General features: G+C 39.4%; 1 protein-coding gene across 5 annotated transcripts in view; it reads right to left on the bottom strand.

Annotated features, from left to right (window-relative positions):
- Positions 1-15,819, bottom strand: part of RASGRP3 (RAS guanyl releasing protein 3) — a 103,001-nt gene that overhangs the window by 48,366 nt on the left and 38,816 nt on the right. The window lies entirely within an intron of this gene.

The following is a 15,819-nucleotide window of genomic DNA, read 5'->3' as shown; positions in this document are numbered from 1 at the left end:
CTGGGAAGGCTTCCTGAACAAGAAGACTTCTGGGAGTATTAAGTTTTATGGGTCACAAAACTAGAACAGAAAATACCAGCTAAATTCAGTGGTATCAGACAGCAAGTAGCCAGAAATATCTGAGCTTGATTCCAGAATTGGACAGAACATTGATATCATCAACCTGTTATCAAGAAACTTACCCTCAGGGAACCTGGGTGGTTCAGTCAAAGCTTCCTACTCTTGGTTTCAGCTTGGGGCATGATCTCATGGTTGGTGAGCACAAGCCCCATGTCAGGCTCTGTGCTGATAGTGCAGAGCCTGCTTGGCATTCTCTCTGCCCTATCTCCCTGCCCGTTCCCCACTTGTGCACTCTCTCTTTCTCTCTCTCTTTCAGAATAAATTTAAAAAATTAAAAAAAAACTTTCCCTCACCGAAAACACACACACACATACATGACAGTACTTAGAACAAGAGCTGATGACAGTAAAATGATTGGGGTCAGGTAGCGATGCACAGAGTCATGAACTGTCATTGGATTTTTCAAAAAGCAGAAGTAAATGGATATATTGTAAAAAGCATTGAGGCTGTACAATGCTGCTTTATTAGTAGCAGTATCAATTTTATTATTTACCATTGACAGTGATAAGCTTTAAAAACTAAATTTCTTACACTTTCTAATGCTAACTTTTGTATACACATGTAGACTCACATGAAGAGGTAATATTAATTTCTCCTTTGTAGATGAAATTGTGCTATGTTATTATCTAAATGAAATCATTTTGCTCCTGCTTAGAAACCGGTATGTTCATAGTACTCTTTTGTGTGCTGCTAAAGTCTCAGTTTACAATTACTTCTGAATTGGAGCTAGACCCTTTATTGAAACCAATTAAAAGTAAAGTATAGGAACAAAATACATTTTTAAAATTAATACTGTACCCTCCATTGAACATATATAGCCTGAAGGCCATAATTAGAAGGTTCCACTTAATGACTTTGTCATTTTCTATGATTTCAGGTGTTTCTCCTACAGCAAATGTTTCTCCCTTTCTCTAACAGGAAAACAAACCTCAAGATGTGGTGTTCTCTCTCTTCTTCTCATATGAGGCATTAACTAATTTCACCTCATTCCTGAAAAGAAATCACTGTACATACCAACAGAAGAGAAAATACTAGTGACTAAGAAATGTCAGTGGCATCTGAGGTCACATTTAACTTTTCTAAGGCTTGCTTTCATCATCCTTAACACAAAATAATATTACTCTGCCTTCCTCATCAGAACAAAAAAAAGGGCCCATTTAAAAAAGACTTCAGGAGCATCAAACACAATGATAAAAAAAAAAGGGGGGGAAGTCTTAAAATTATGAAATGTTCCCAACTATATTTGTAAAGTGATTTTTGGAATGTAGAGTGTATTTCATTATTAGAACAACATTATAAGTGGATTAATAGTATATTACATACAGAAGATAAGGAGGTTGGGGTATCTATCAAAATGCTAAAAAGAACTTTTAGAATTCTCACGGAGTTTAGAGGTTGATAGTACTAGTTTGTGAATATACCAACCTACCCTTTGGAAATTGTTTAACTCCCAGAAACATGAATCAGATGGGTATTTTTCTCTTATTAGTGGATCTAGACAGACCCAGGAAGAGGGAAAAAAGAGGGAGAGGATGATGGCTTTTCACAAAGTCACAATTAAAGAGTTGGAGGAGGCAAAGGACTGGAAACAAGGATTTTGTTGATATACTTATAAAAAGGGAGAATTAACGAATTAGAGCTAAAATACTAGCAGTTTAAATAAATACGAGGTATCTTTCCTGGCCAAAAACAGAAACAAACAAACAAACAAAAAAACCCCACCTGCTCCCTACTGGCCACCTCTCCTATGTCTCTCATCCTTCACAGCCAGGTAGAGTCTGCTGGATTGATTCCATCCCCTCTTCAGACCACCCAAATCAAACTCTGTCCAGTTCTCCCTTTATTCCCCACTCCCACACTTCACCAAAACTACTCTGGCAGAAGACACCATATTTACACTAAGGCTCGGCAGCCTTGTGTTACCTCTTGACCACGCTCCCCCTGAAATTCTTCCCTTGGATGGTTTTCCTGGCAACTTCTCTTCCCTAGTTTTACTCCTGTGCCTCTGGTCACACCTCAGTCACACACAGACTCCTTTCTTAATGCTGGGGGTCCACAGGTATCCATGCATGGACTTTTCTTCTCATCTCAGACCCTCCATGCTAAACTCACCCACACTCATGGCTTCAACTACCACCTCCATGTTGGTAACCACAAAGGAAACTGAGGCCAGATGCATGGTGTACTGTAGAGGATGGAGAGTGGAGGCTGCAGATAGGCAGACCTGGGATCATGTTCCAGCCCTGGCACTTAATTGGGGGTGCCTTGAGGAAGTTTTACTTAGCTCACAGGTAGGCTTTCATCCCTTACCACGGCACATTGCTAGTGAAGGTATGAAATGATACAGCTTTGGAAAACAATTTGGCAGTTCCTCAAAAACTTAAACAGAGAGTTACCGTATGATTCAGTAAATTCATCCCTAGGTATATACCTGAAAGAATTGAAAACTTACATCCAGAGGCACCTGGGTGGCTCAGTCATTAAGCATCCACTCTTGATTTCAACTCAGGTCATGATCTCATGGCTTGTGAGTTTGAGCTCCACATCTGCCTCTGCATTGATAACACAAAGCCTACTTGGGCTTCTCTCTCTGTCTCTCTCTGCTCCTCCTCTGCTAGCATGTGTGTTTTCTCTCTCTCTCTCTCTCTCTCTCTCATTTTCTCTCACAAAATAAATAAATGAACCTTGAAAAAAAAAAACTATATCCAAATAAAAGCTGGTACACAAGTGTTCAGCAAGTACTAATCACTATAGCCCAAAAGTTGGAACAACCCAAGCATCTGCGAATGGCTAAATAGACCAACAAAATGAAGTATATCAATGTGATGGAATTTTATTCAGCCACAAAAAATAAAATACTGATACATGCCACTACATGGATATACCTTGAAAACATGATGCCACGTGAAAAAAATCAGACCTCACCCCCCAAAAAAAAGCGAGATCACAAAACAAGCCGTATATTATATAATTTTCCATTGAGATGAAATGGCCAGAATAGGCATATTCATAGAGAAAGAAAGTAAATTAGGGCTTCCAGGGGCTAAGGGAAGGGAGGCATTAAGAGTGACTACCATGAGTTCAGGGTTTCTTTTTGGGGTGATGAAAATGTTCTGAAGTTTGATAATGGTGGTTGCTTTATAACCTTGTGACTATATGAAAAATCATTAAACTCTACAACTAAGAAGGAGAGATTCTGATAGTATGTGAGTTATACTTCAATTGTAATTTATTAGTTAATTAAATACTATGTCCTCTTCACCCTCCTACTAAACTGTCTTATTTCCTTCTGATGTATGGCTCCACCTGTCCCAGTATTCCATGCCGGACACTAGGGACTCATCCGAGATTTCCCAGCTCCTCCTTTCCCCTTCCCTCCACACACACGTCTGATCCTCTACCTCCCAAATGCTTCTCATCTGCTTCTGATGAGAAGCCCCCACCCTGTTCCTCTCCACTTCCACTCCTGGGTTGAGGCTGTCATTACCTCTCCCCTGCTCCACTACAGTGTGCATCGTTGAGACTTTTCTAGATTGACTCTCCATTCTTCTAGAATGTTAAATTACTAGAAAATGAACTTTTCTATGTGCGATGGACTGAATGTTTGTGTCCCCCCCTCATTCTTATGTTGAAACCCCAATTCCCAGCATGATGGTATCTGGAGATGGGGCCTTTGGGAGATAATTATTAGGTCATGAACATGGTTTGTTGTCTAAGCCAGCCAGTCTATGGTATTTTTGTTACAGCAGCCTGCACTGACCAGGACATCATGCTTTGCACATGTTGTTTCTTTTTTAGAGTGTTTCCCTTCCCCTCAGAAAGTCTGTTTGGCAATCACACACTCACTTCTTAAATGCATACTTAAATTCTTCTCCTCCCTCCCAGCTCCTCCAGCCAGACTTTGGCACTCAGCTTACTGACTTCCTTTAGGCTTTGTATGATTTATGTTACCAAGTGATTCTGTCTCCCCAGTAGTTTCTTAAGAACCAGACTGTGTCTTTTGTCTTTCTAGCTCTTGACCCAGAAGTGTGTCTGATATCTGTATATGGTTATCTTTCTCTACCACCTTCTTCTTCCAACATGATCTGCAAACTTCAGATTTCTTTTCCACTGTTTTTCTCGAATCTTATTTTCATCTTGAATTTTTTTTATTCAATGAATTTACTCCTCTTATATTAACATGCTCATGATGGAATTTCAAGACACGCTTCCAGAGTTTTTATTACAGATTTAGGTTATAGAGAATAAAAATACACTGAAAACTTCTTCAGTCATTTTATCATTTAGTTAATAAACACTATTTCTGTGCCAGACACTGTGATTAACACCATGGCAGAGGTACAAGATTGTATCAGGCACAGACTGTGATCTCGGAGGCCTTAGAATATAAAGACAGGGGCATAGGGGCACCTGGGTGGCTCAGTCGGTTAAGCATCCGACTTTAGCAAGGGTCTTGTGAGTTTGGGCCCCGCGATGGGCTCTGTGCTGGCAGCTCAGAACCTGGAGCCTGTTTCAGATATTGTTTCTCTCACTCTCTCTCTCTCTCTCTCTCTCTCTCTCTCTGCCTTTCCCCCAATCATGCTCTGTCTCTTTCTGTCTCTCTGTCAAAAATAAATAAACATTAAAAAATAAAAATAAAATACATAAAGTGGCATAAAATGAACAGAAATTACAATACAGGGCATTATGAAAGAGTCACGAGAGAAGTAAAAACTTCTGACTCATAGACTCAAGTTGTGTCTTAAAGCATGAGTAGGGCTGCACTGAGTGGAGAAAAGAAGGAGAAACCACATGCAAAGAAAATGACACTGTCAAAGGCAGAGAGGCGTGGAGAGGCAGGGATACTAACAGAACAGGGAGCTCTTAAAACGAGATTTAAATTAAACATGTGTTCGTTCTTTCACTCAGTCAACACTGAAAAGGGGAGAAAAGGACTGTCATGCTCTAAGCATCACAACTAAAAGCCACTGGGAAGGTCCATGTGATACAATCCAATGCAGCCCTTTTCTGGGTCCATGCAGGCTTTACGCGTTTTAGTCATTTAATGAGTTCTGAGTATGGCTTGACTGATGATGAAAAGCCTGGACTCTAGAGCCAAACCACTGACACCGAATTCGATTCTTGTGTCTTCTAGTATGCGGCCTTTGGCAAATTATGTAAGCTTTACGGTGTCTCAGTACCTTTACCTATACAGTTGGATAGTAATAGTTTCTATGTTGTAGGGTTGTTATGAGAATTAAATGAGCTAATACAGGTTAAGTGTGGATTAACTGGAACATAGCACATTCTTGGTAAGGGTTAGCCACTATTATTTTTTCCCTGGTAAATGGCCAGAAGTGCTAACTACAGAATAAAATGATTCCTATTTATATCATTTCTCTCAAAGTTATAAGCCAAATATATTTTATATGCATATACTCATTTGGCAAAAGAAAGGAAGAAATGAGAGAGAGAGAGAGAAATGAAGAAATGAGGGGGAAAGGCAGCATAGGCTGGAAATCTGAATTATGAAATGAGAACTAGTTTAAATCCCATTTGTACCAATTGTACCTTAGTCCCGTATTTTTTTTAAAGATTCCATAATCAGTGGAGCACCAGGGTGGCTCAGTCAGTTAAGCATCTGCTCAACACTTGGTTTCAGCTCAGGCTGTGATCTCACGGCTTCGTGAGTTCGGGCTCTATGTGGGGCTCTGTGCACTGACTGCGTGGAGCCTACTTGGTATTTTCCCTTTTCCCTTTCTCTCCACCCTCCCCCCCACTCGTGGTCTCTCTGTCTCTCTCAAGATAAATAAACTTTTAAAAAAGGATTCCATAATCAGCTTCTTACTATGTAGAATTTATTACTTTGGTAGGATAAAGTAGCTGCCTCTAGACATAAAAACCAACTTATTCATATTCACCTATTTATATTTTTATCAATCAATTATAATCTATTTTTTAAAGAAATATCTATCAAGCATATAAGATAGGTAATTACAGGGATACAGAGACACATACATGTCCCCAAAGAAGTTAAAGAGAAGTTAAAGAGCAGTAGATACATATAGAAATGTAGTAGTATTTCATATATACCAAAAAGTCATGAATATGGCCCAAGTCTTGACATTGAACTCATTCTTCTCCAGAATGGGAATAAATGCATGTCAGGTTATCAAAACCCATAAAAACAGTTCTTCAGATTAGACAGAAGACAAAAACATTTTCACCCAAAGTTCTGCTGATGGATCTACTGGTCACAATAAGGATGTTAAAGAGTTGAAATAGTAAGTGAAACCTAGCCAGGCACTAAAATTAGAACGAGAGCCTTGTTGGCTTCTGTGGTAATTTGTGGGGATTTCACAAGTCTTCATGTTCACACAGTTTTAACCCCTGGCCAATCTTTATCTCACCACAAGATCTCATATTTTCAACAATTCTAATTTCTAGTCTAAGAACCAGGGCACGTACTTATTTAACTATCCTACTACTCTTCGACTATGAAGCACAGAAAACCTGAGTTTTTTTTTTCTTTTTGTTCTTGATTTTATTTTATTTTATTTTTTTACAAATAGTTTATTGTCAAATTAGTTTCCACATAACACTCAGTGCTCATCCCCACAAGTGCCCTCCTCCATGCCCATCCCTCCTCCCCCCCACATCCATCAGTCCTCAGTTTTTGTCAGCATTCAAGAGTCTCTCATGGTTTGCCTCTCTCCCTTTCCCCCACCATTTCCCCCCTTCTTCTCCCGGTTGGTCCTCTGTTAAGTTCCTCCTAATCCTCCTATACGTGCAAACATATGATATTTGTCCTTCTCTGCCTGACTTATTTCGCTCAGCATAACACCCTCAAGGTCCATCCATGTTGCTACACATGGCCAGATTTCATTGTTTCTCATTGCCATGTAGTATTCCATGGTATAGATAAACCACATCTTCTTGATCCATTCGTCTGTTGATGGACACTTAGGCTCTTTCCATAGAAAACCCGAGTTTTTACCAAACATCTAGGTAATGAGATATTTCCTCAATACTCAAAGCAATGCTAATTAATTATTGCCTTCTTAAAATAGAAAAATATAATTGAAGATGTTTAGAGGCACCTGGGTGGCTCAGTCAGTTAAGCATCTGACTCTTGATTTCGGCTCAGGTCATGATCTCATGTTTGATGCAATTGAGCCCCACATCAGGCTCCTCGTTGACAGTGTGGAGTCTGCTTGGGATTCTCTCACTGCCCCTCCCCTGCTTGTGCACGCATACAGGTGTATGTGTGCTCTCTTACTCTCTCTCTCAAAATAAATAAATAAACTTTAAAAAGAGAGAAAATGTTTAAACCTCTCATTAATTTATCACTATATAGTAATACCTGGTTTGGGAGATAAAGGGGAAAAGCCACCATAAAGCCATCATTACTAGGAAGAAAAATATAATTAAGGCAGGATCTAGACTGAAAAATGAAGGAACACTCAAGACCCAAAATGTGTTACATTCAGACATCTAAAGCAGTGTCAATGGAGCCCGTTTTCTAAAAGTGGTTTTGGTTCTCAGGCATTATAGTGTTTTTTTTTTTTTGTTTGTTTTTTTTTTTTTTTTTACAAATAGTTTATTGTCAAATTAGTTTCCACATAACACTCAGTGCTCATCCCCAAAGTGCCCTCCTTCATGCCCATCCCCCCCTCCCCCCCACATCCATCAGTCCTCAGTTTTTGTCAGCATTCAAGAGGCAGAGAAGGACAAATACCATATAGTGTTTTTTTCAAAATTTAGTTTTGCTTTTGCATAAGGGAGTCTTGCCTTTGATAATGTGCTGTCTACAAGGTGCCAAACATCTATTTATAAAAATGAGAAAACTGTTTATGTCATCTAGATGCATCCAAATCTCCACATCTTTGTGGTAATACACGGCAATCTAAATCATCCCAATGAGTCTTTTATTGAGAACCCTGTTTACGGCAAGATGACTGAAGAGATACCGTATGTTGGACATCAATAACATCTCGATACAGAGATGTTTTCATGGGTCCTGATACAACATCGTACTTCCCATAAAATCTAAGGAAGCCTGGATCTGATGCTATAGCAGTTAGATATAAAAGTACAATGGCTGCTTAAACATTATATTGTTCTCAAATGCCCTTTTGACATTTTTCTCTTTATCTAAGCACACCTATTTAAAGACAAATCTTGAACCACAAGTCTTAGTTTTTTTCCCTCCAAATTGAAGATGGTGCAAATTAAGTTCTTCCATATTACAGATTATAAAATGGTGACCTCTTGGACAGAGAGCTGGCCCACTGATGTTATTTTGTTGTTGTTGTTAGGCCCACGTAGGATTGGCTCTCACAAAGTCTCAAAATCTTTGCATTATTTGCAAAATCTACAAATTCAGACTTTCACTTTTTAAAAATCCAGTTTTCTAGATTCTGGTGGAAAAATCATATCTGCCTCATGAGACAACATCTGGCTGGAGCTGTGTAGCAACTGCCTTCAAGTTCCCTGAAGTTCCAACTACCCTCTATTGTTTCCCCAACTGAGGTCAAGGGTCGTTGCCATTTATCATCCCACCGTGTGCCTTTTCTTTTTAGTAGATTTGTAAGGAAGGTGAAATATCATTTGCCCTGGATGGAAAGAGAATTTTCCTTACCCTCAATCTACTTCATTCACTGCAGTCTTTTCTTGGCCCTGTAGACATTTACATTTGTGAGCCCCAAATTCAGACACATCAGGCTCCCTCTTGACATTACAGATGTTAAGCAAAAGCTAAGAAGGATTCTTCATTGTGCAGGTCTTCAGAATGTTACTACTCGTGGATTGAACAAAGAAGACACACAGCTACTATGCCTTCTGGCATATTTTCATTCAAAAAGTAGGTTCAGACCACGGGACAAACCTCACCTCCTGCCCAAGCAAGGAAGTAAGTTTGAGAATTCCTACAGCATTTGTCAGGGTTGCTTTGGCTAACAGATTATTATTTATTTCCATTTATAACATGCTTACAATGTCTAGATTACATCCAAGTTTTGCAATTCCCTCAGATTTCTGTGTTTTCCTTTTGCAGAAAAATTCTCATAAAATAGATGTTCACTAATGATTCCCAAACAGCATGGGACTTGCTGCCAATGCCCTCTCAACACTTTACTTCGTAGATTCTGTAAAGATTAAGGGAAAACAGAACGTATACTGTGGTAATCTATATAAAAAAAAGTGTACCTACCCTTGCTTAGAGGAGAATACATTTTTACATTCCTCACATTACAGTGACTATCTAGTTTCACTCTCCCCCACTTCCTCCCTGTGTTGCTTTGGATCTGTTGACTACAACTAGTTAACAGTTTATTCCTCCATGTCAGGTTTGAGTAACACATAGGTACTCATCACTGTGGGCTTTTCAGGATAGCTTCCTGTGGATAATTTCCAGCACTGAGATCATGACTTACTTGGATAACTGGAGACTATACCAGTTGAGCTGGTATTCGTCCTTTGTTGCTGTTTATTGCTCTAAAAGGAGAAACCAGAAACCGGGGGGGGGGTAGTTACTGGTCAGTGCAGCTGCAAGGACTGGTCTCTAAACATCTGATTTCATCATCTTGCTCATTCAATCTTCTGATAGTGCCTTTTTTGTCCACTACAGAGAAACTCTGTAGTTCTAGAAGAGAAAGAGATTGTGGAACAGAAGAGACAGACAGCATTTCTACTTTTCAAGGGGACCTTTTATACACCAGGTAAACAACCTCACTTTCTAAAGGAGAGCCTCAAGGCCAAAATGATAACATAATTTGCCCAAGTGTAAACAGTGAGTTCATGGAAAAAAGGGAAGTACATCATCACAGTGAGCTCCCAGAGAATCCAGTCTCATACTGGGGTCCCTGGGGCATAAAAAGTACATGTGTCAGAAAGACAATTTTGAACTAATGCATCTGCTTTAAAAAGTATGGCTTTGCTGACATGAAGCAGACCTTTGGCCACTTAGACTTGGAGAAACGAAGCAGCTATATGCTGTCTGTCATGGAATTCCTACTCAGCAATCTAATTTTAAGGGAATTTGGCTCTTTGACTTTGTAAATATGATTCCAATCCCATCATCTTCCTTTGTCAAAATATTTTTGGTATTCAGAGGTCTAAGATGATAATGGAGGTTTTAGTAAGAAGCTAAAATCCCTTGTTGGTGGGCACTGAGCATCTGAGGCAGTTCTGGGGCTTACGACAAAGAAGCAGGATGACATTGTGTTGACCCACAAACCACAAAAGTTCAGACATTAGTGCACTCCCATTCTCAGACTAAGGAAATTGATAATACGTGTAATCGGTACACCATCTCCAATGTGGCTGTGGGCCTGTTTAATGTCTTTCTTCAAAGGGCTTTATAGGGCAATAATCTAACTTCACTCTACAAAATAGTTCTGAAAAAGAGAGTAATAGTATTATTTCTATGTTGTAAATAAATAGGATTACAAAGAAATTAAGTAAATTTTTCAATTAGCTACTCAATCACTTCACCAATCAACATTTATTACTGATTAACTTTTTTTCTCTTTTCTTTCTGAATGATGTTTAACTATTATCTTTTAATCTACTTAAAGTATGATTCAAACAGCAAAAAAGTAAAGATATGACTTTTTTTTAGTTCATTTCTTTATTTTGAGAGAGAGAGAGAGAGAGAGAGAATGAGCAGGGGAAGGGCAGAGAAAGAGGGAAAGAAAGAATCCTAAACAGGCTCTGCAATGTCAGCACAGAGCCAGACATAGGGCTTGAAGTCATGAACCTGAGCAGAAATCCAGAGTAGGATGCTTAACTGGCTGAGCTACACAGGTGCCCCAAAAGAATCTGATTCTTATCTCATCAGGAAAAAAAAAATGTCTGTTTAGGCTCAGTATCCAAATAGTTCTTTACTGATTAAAAAAAATAATTACTGAACACAATACCTCTACCTTCCAGACATTATGCCAGTGCCTGGGTATCTGGTAAACAAAAGAGACCAGATCCCTGCCCAGTGGTGTGCACAGATTAGTGAGGTAAACCAACATCAGGCAAATAGACAAATTGATATATAATTGTAAGTTTTTATAAGAGCTAGGAATGAAAACCACCCAGGATGCTAAGATAATGACAAGAGTGATTATTTTAGGTGAGTAGGAAGGACAGATCTCTTTGAAGAGTTGTAACTTGGAGATTAAGTTGGCGAGAGATGTGAGAGAATGAAAGACTTGAAAAACTGTCAGCATTATAACTCCATTGACTGAGACAGAGAAGATTGGCAGGATGGAGGGAGAGGTACACTGGACGAAATCTAGAGTTTTGCTTAAGATGTGCGATAGTGGAGGGGCACCTTGGTGGCTCAGTCGGTTAAGCGTCCGACTTCGGCTCAGGTCATGATCTCACAGTTCGTGGGTTTGAGCCCCACGTCGGGCTCTGTGCTGACAGCTCAGAGCTTGGAGCCTGCTTCAGATTCTGTGTCTCCCTCTCTCTCTGCCCTCCTCCACTTGTGCTCTGTTTATCTCTGGCCCTCAAAAACAAATAAACATTAAAAGGAAAAAAAAGATGTGCGATGGTGGAGGGGCACCTGGGTGGCACAGTTGGTTGAGCATCTGACTCTTGATTGGGGCTCAGATCATTTTCCCAGGGTTGTGGGATGGAGCTGAGCATGGAGCCTGCTTGGGATTCTCTCTCTCTCTCTGTGCCCCTCTCCCCCACTCACATATTCTCTCTCTTTCTCTCTGTCCCTCTCTCCCACTCACTATCTCTCTCTTTCTCTGCTCCTCTCCCCCACTCATGCTCTCTCTGTCTCTAAAATAAAAAATAAATTTAAAAAAAAAAGATTGTTAAGGTTGAGATGCCTGTGCAACTCCTGGGTGCAGGTCTCAAGAGGTAGTTAGTTATTTATACAAATATGGAAAGATTTGAGATAGAATTTAATTTTGGGAATTATCTCCATATAAACAGCATCTAAAGTCACAGCAATGGTTCAGATCACTGGAGAGGAAAGTATAAAGAGAAAGGAAAAGACAGCCCATCCTTCCACCTCAGACATTCTGACATCTAGAGGTCAGAGAAAGGAGGTGAAGCAGAGGTTCTAGAGGTCAGAGAAAGGAGGCGAAGCAGTGGTGTGTCATGAGGAGTTATCAGAGAGACAGAAGGAAAATGTTAAGCATGTTGCACCATGAGGCCAAGAGAAGAACCTGCTTATGGAACCTGAAACCATTAACTGTGTTGAATGCTACTGAGAGAGGTCAAACAATAGAAGGATGGGAAACTCTGCTTTTAAAATTTTTGCTACAAGGAGGTCAATGGTAACCTTAACAAGAGCAGCTTTAGTAGAGCTGTGGGAAGAAGCCAGGTTGGTGTGAGCTGAAGAGTAAATGACAGATCAAGAAACAAAGACAGCACGTGTAGAATACTAGTTTAATGACTGTCCAGAGTCGAAGAGACATTGATGTGGGGATCAAGGGACATTTTTATAAGATGAGAGAGAGCTGCTGAAACATACCTATATCCAGATGGGGATTATCTTGTAGAGAAGAAGACGCTAAAGAATCAAGAGGAGGAAGGAATAACCAAGGGTCTGAGCACCTGTTGGAACAAGAATGAAGAAAGGAAGAGAACATGGTTGTAAACATAGAGTATATAACTAGCAAGGGCAAGATGAAGGCGAAGAACATAAATCAGAGACATAATCATCAGGTTGGCAGCAGGAGTTTATCTAATCCACCTGCTGCCAATACTGTCAGTTCTCCTTGAGATTTTGAAGAGGAAAGAAGGAAGCAGAGAAGTGAGCTCTCTAAGTCCCAGAGAGAGAAGTCCCAGGATGAACTGTCCTATGGCTTAGGGACTAATGATCTCTTTCCCTGCTCTCTTAAACAGCAAGGCCTCAATTCCTTTGAATATGTTTTTAGTAATTAAGTATCTGTATCCTTGCCTGCCAACATTTGATGCTCTTAGATACTGAGGAGTGCTTTTGACTTGTATGGTAAACCACTCAACTCAGCTTTCTGTGGACCTTATTCTGAAAGACTGGTCATTTTACATCCCGTTTTTGCCCTGGCACCAATGCAGTAGTATTTCATTAAGGGTGTTAGGTCCGTCACTACTTACCCTTCAACAGCAGTCATGAGACGAAATGGCACATGTAAATCATCCACAGTGTTTTCAAGGCACACTAGAGTTAGATCTGTAACTGACACATTTAAATCAAGGTTTTTCAACCTCAGTTATACAGACACTTTGGCTGGATAATTCTTTGTTGTAGGGTCCATCCCATGCACTGCAGGCTGGCTAGCAGGCATCCTTGGCCTCTATCCACTAGGTGCCAGTAGTACCCCACCCCCAACCCAAGGGACAGCCAAAACGTCGCCAGACATTGCCAAATGTCCCCGGAGGGCCAAACTGTCCCCAGTTGAAAACCACTGAAACAGGCTGTTGTCTGAACATCAAACTGGAAACTGAAAAAGGTAATCAACATCTAAATTTCTTTCTAGTATCAGAATGTCTGCTTTTTGTGTAAGCAAATGCCTGGTTATGTAACTGAATTTTTCAGTCTTCAAATGAATCCTAGACATCATCAACAATAGGCATTTGAACAAATGCATCTTCTAAACATCATCTCAGCTTGATTTTTAATTCTCGAGACAATTGGCAGGATTTAACATGTCAGAACTTAATTTAGAACATTTCAAAGCTTTCTACATCTAAGCTTGTCCATCACTCTACTAACTGACATATTTTGGCCCTTGATTTATTCCTACGTTAACCATTTTCAGTTTTATTTTTGCTGTTTACCATAAGCCATGTGGAGTCTTTCTGGAGAATGTCAGGGGATTTATAAACAAAAGTACTGTTCTTTTTCCCTCAATATGTGAATCAAGAGCTCTCTTTTGTGAGACTCAGGTCACCTTATTTCCTATTGCCCAAGTACTGGCTCCTCTTGAGTAATCTCAGGATGGTTCTATATAGAATGTGTTGCCTGTACTACAGGTTTTACTAATAAACCATCCACTCTGTTACACGATTCTTCTGCAGAGTTGTTACAGGCAGGCGGTGATGCTCGGCGTGAAACTGCTGGAGGTGATTTGTTCTCATACCTGCCTGATCACTTACTGGCAGACGGCGTATGCTTCTAGGTGTCAGTTTCTTCACATTCAGATTCAATTAACATTTACGGGGAAGCAGATCGCTTTGCCAAGTCAATACTTGCCGCTGCCTCAAAGGCTGTCTGGGGGTCGGGTATGGCTGCTCCATATGGCCACAACTTTTGAGGATTAAGAAGTTCCCAAACAGCTTCTCGTTTTCATAAACAACTCAGGAAGAACCAGCCATGAATTGTGTTTATCCTTCTTAGAGTCCCAGTCTTTTGGCAAAATAAGTGTGTAAGTTCAATCTCTCTTGGGTAAAATATAAACTTTGCATAAACGAATTTTGGACTTCAGTTAATGATATGTATGATGAAGTACTTAGAAATGAAGTGCATTGCTGTCTGCAACTTATTTTGGGAAAAAAAAGATGAAACAGTGGATGGATAGAAGAATGGATAAATGAATAGATGTGAAAAAGAAAATGTGATAAATGTTACTAATATTAAAATTGAATTGGTGGTATATGAATATTCACTATACAATTCTTTCAAGATTTTTTGTTTGTTTGAACATTTTCATCATACAGTATGTAATTCTTTCCATTATTTTAAATTTATATCTTTCAAACATTTAGTGTTTGGGGATTTAATGAGTAAGTCATGTTTATTAGCCTTTATGATTTTACAACTATTATCACATGTAAACTAAAGAGGTCTCAGCCATCAGTCTGTCTAAGTAGCTCCTCTAGCCCCTTGAACATTTCAGATGCTATTTGGATGTTTTCTAATTTTTGTTAATGACTTTCTTAAGGTGGAACAATTAAAATTACTCCAAATGGTCCAAGTCTGAAAGCTCTGTTTGAGGGTAATAGGAAGATATTTTTGGATTTGTTTCCAAACGTCTCTGGCTAGCAAAAAACCAGGCTAAATTGCTTTTCAAGGAATCCCTACACTGTATCAGTTACTGCCATATTTATGTGGTGGTTATGTAAGTTAAAACCTCCACATTTTCCTTAACTCCCTTCTCCCCTTCACCTCTATATCTAATTGATCTCAAGAACAATCAATTTACTTTTTAAGTATTCTAAAATTCTTCCACCTCCTCCATCGCTATTGGCTTGGTTCAAATCCATCTCCGGAGTCTTCTATTGGTTTGGTATTTTTTCTATTTGACCTATTCCCCTCACTGTCTCCAGAGTTTTCTTTTCAGATTACAAATGCATTCATATCACTTCTTTACTGGACAAGCCAAAAAAATAGTTATGAATTCTTATTTTTTTAAGTCTATTTATTTATTTTGAGAGAGGGAACAAGCAAGGGAGGAGCAAAGAGATTGCTAGAGAGAGAATCCCAAACAAGCTCTGTACTGTCAGTACAGAGCCCATTGCAGGACTTAATCTCATGAACCATGAGATCACGACCTGAGCCATAATCAAGAGTTGGAATCTTAACCAACTGAGCTACCCAGGCACCCGAATTATTAATTATGTTAGATGTATTAATAACATCATTGATTTTTCAAAAGAAAACATACATTTTAGAAATACATACTAAACTTCACAATAGCTAAAACATGGAAAGAGCCTAAGTGTCCATCAACAGATGAATGGATCAAGAAGATGTGGTTTATCTATACCATGGAATACTACATGGCAATG

Source organism: Hyaena hyaena, unplaced genomic scaffold, assembly GCF_003009895.1.
Source record: "Hyaena hyaena isolate Hyena2069 unplaced genomic scaffold, ASM300989v1 scaffold_362, whole genome shotgun sequence".
Classification (NCBI taxonomy): Eukaryota; Metazoa; Chordata; class Mammalia; order Carnivora; family Hyaenidae; genus Hyaena; species Hyaena hyaena.
Note: the sequence above shows the minus strand (reverse complement) of the source record. Positions and strands in the feature narration are given on the sequence as shown.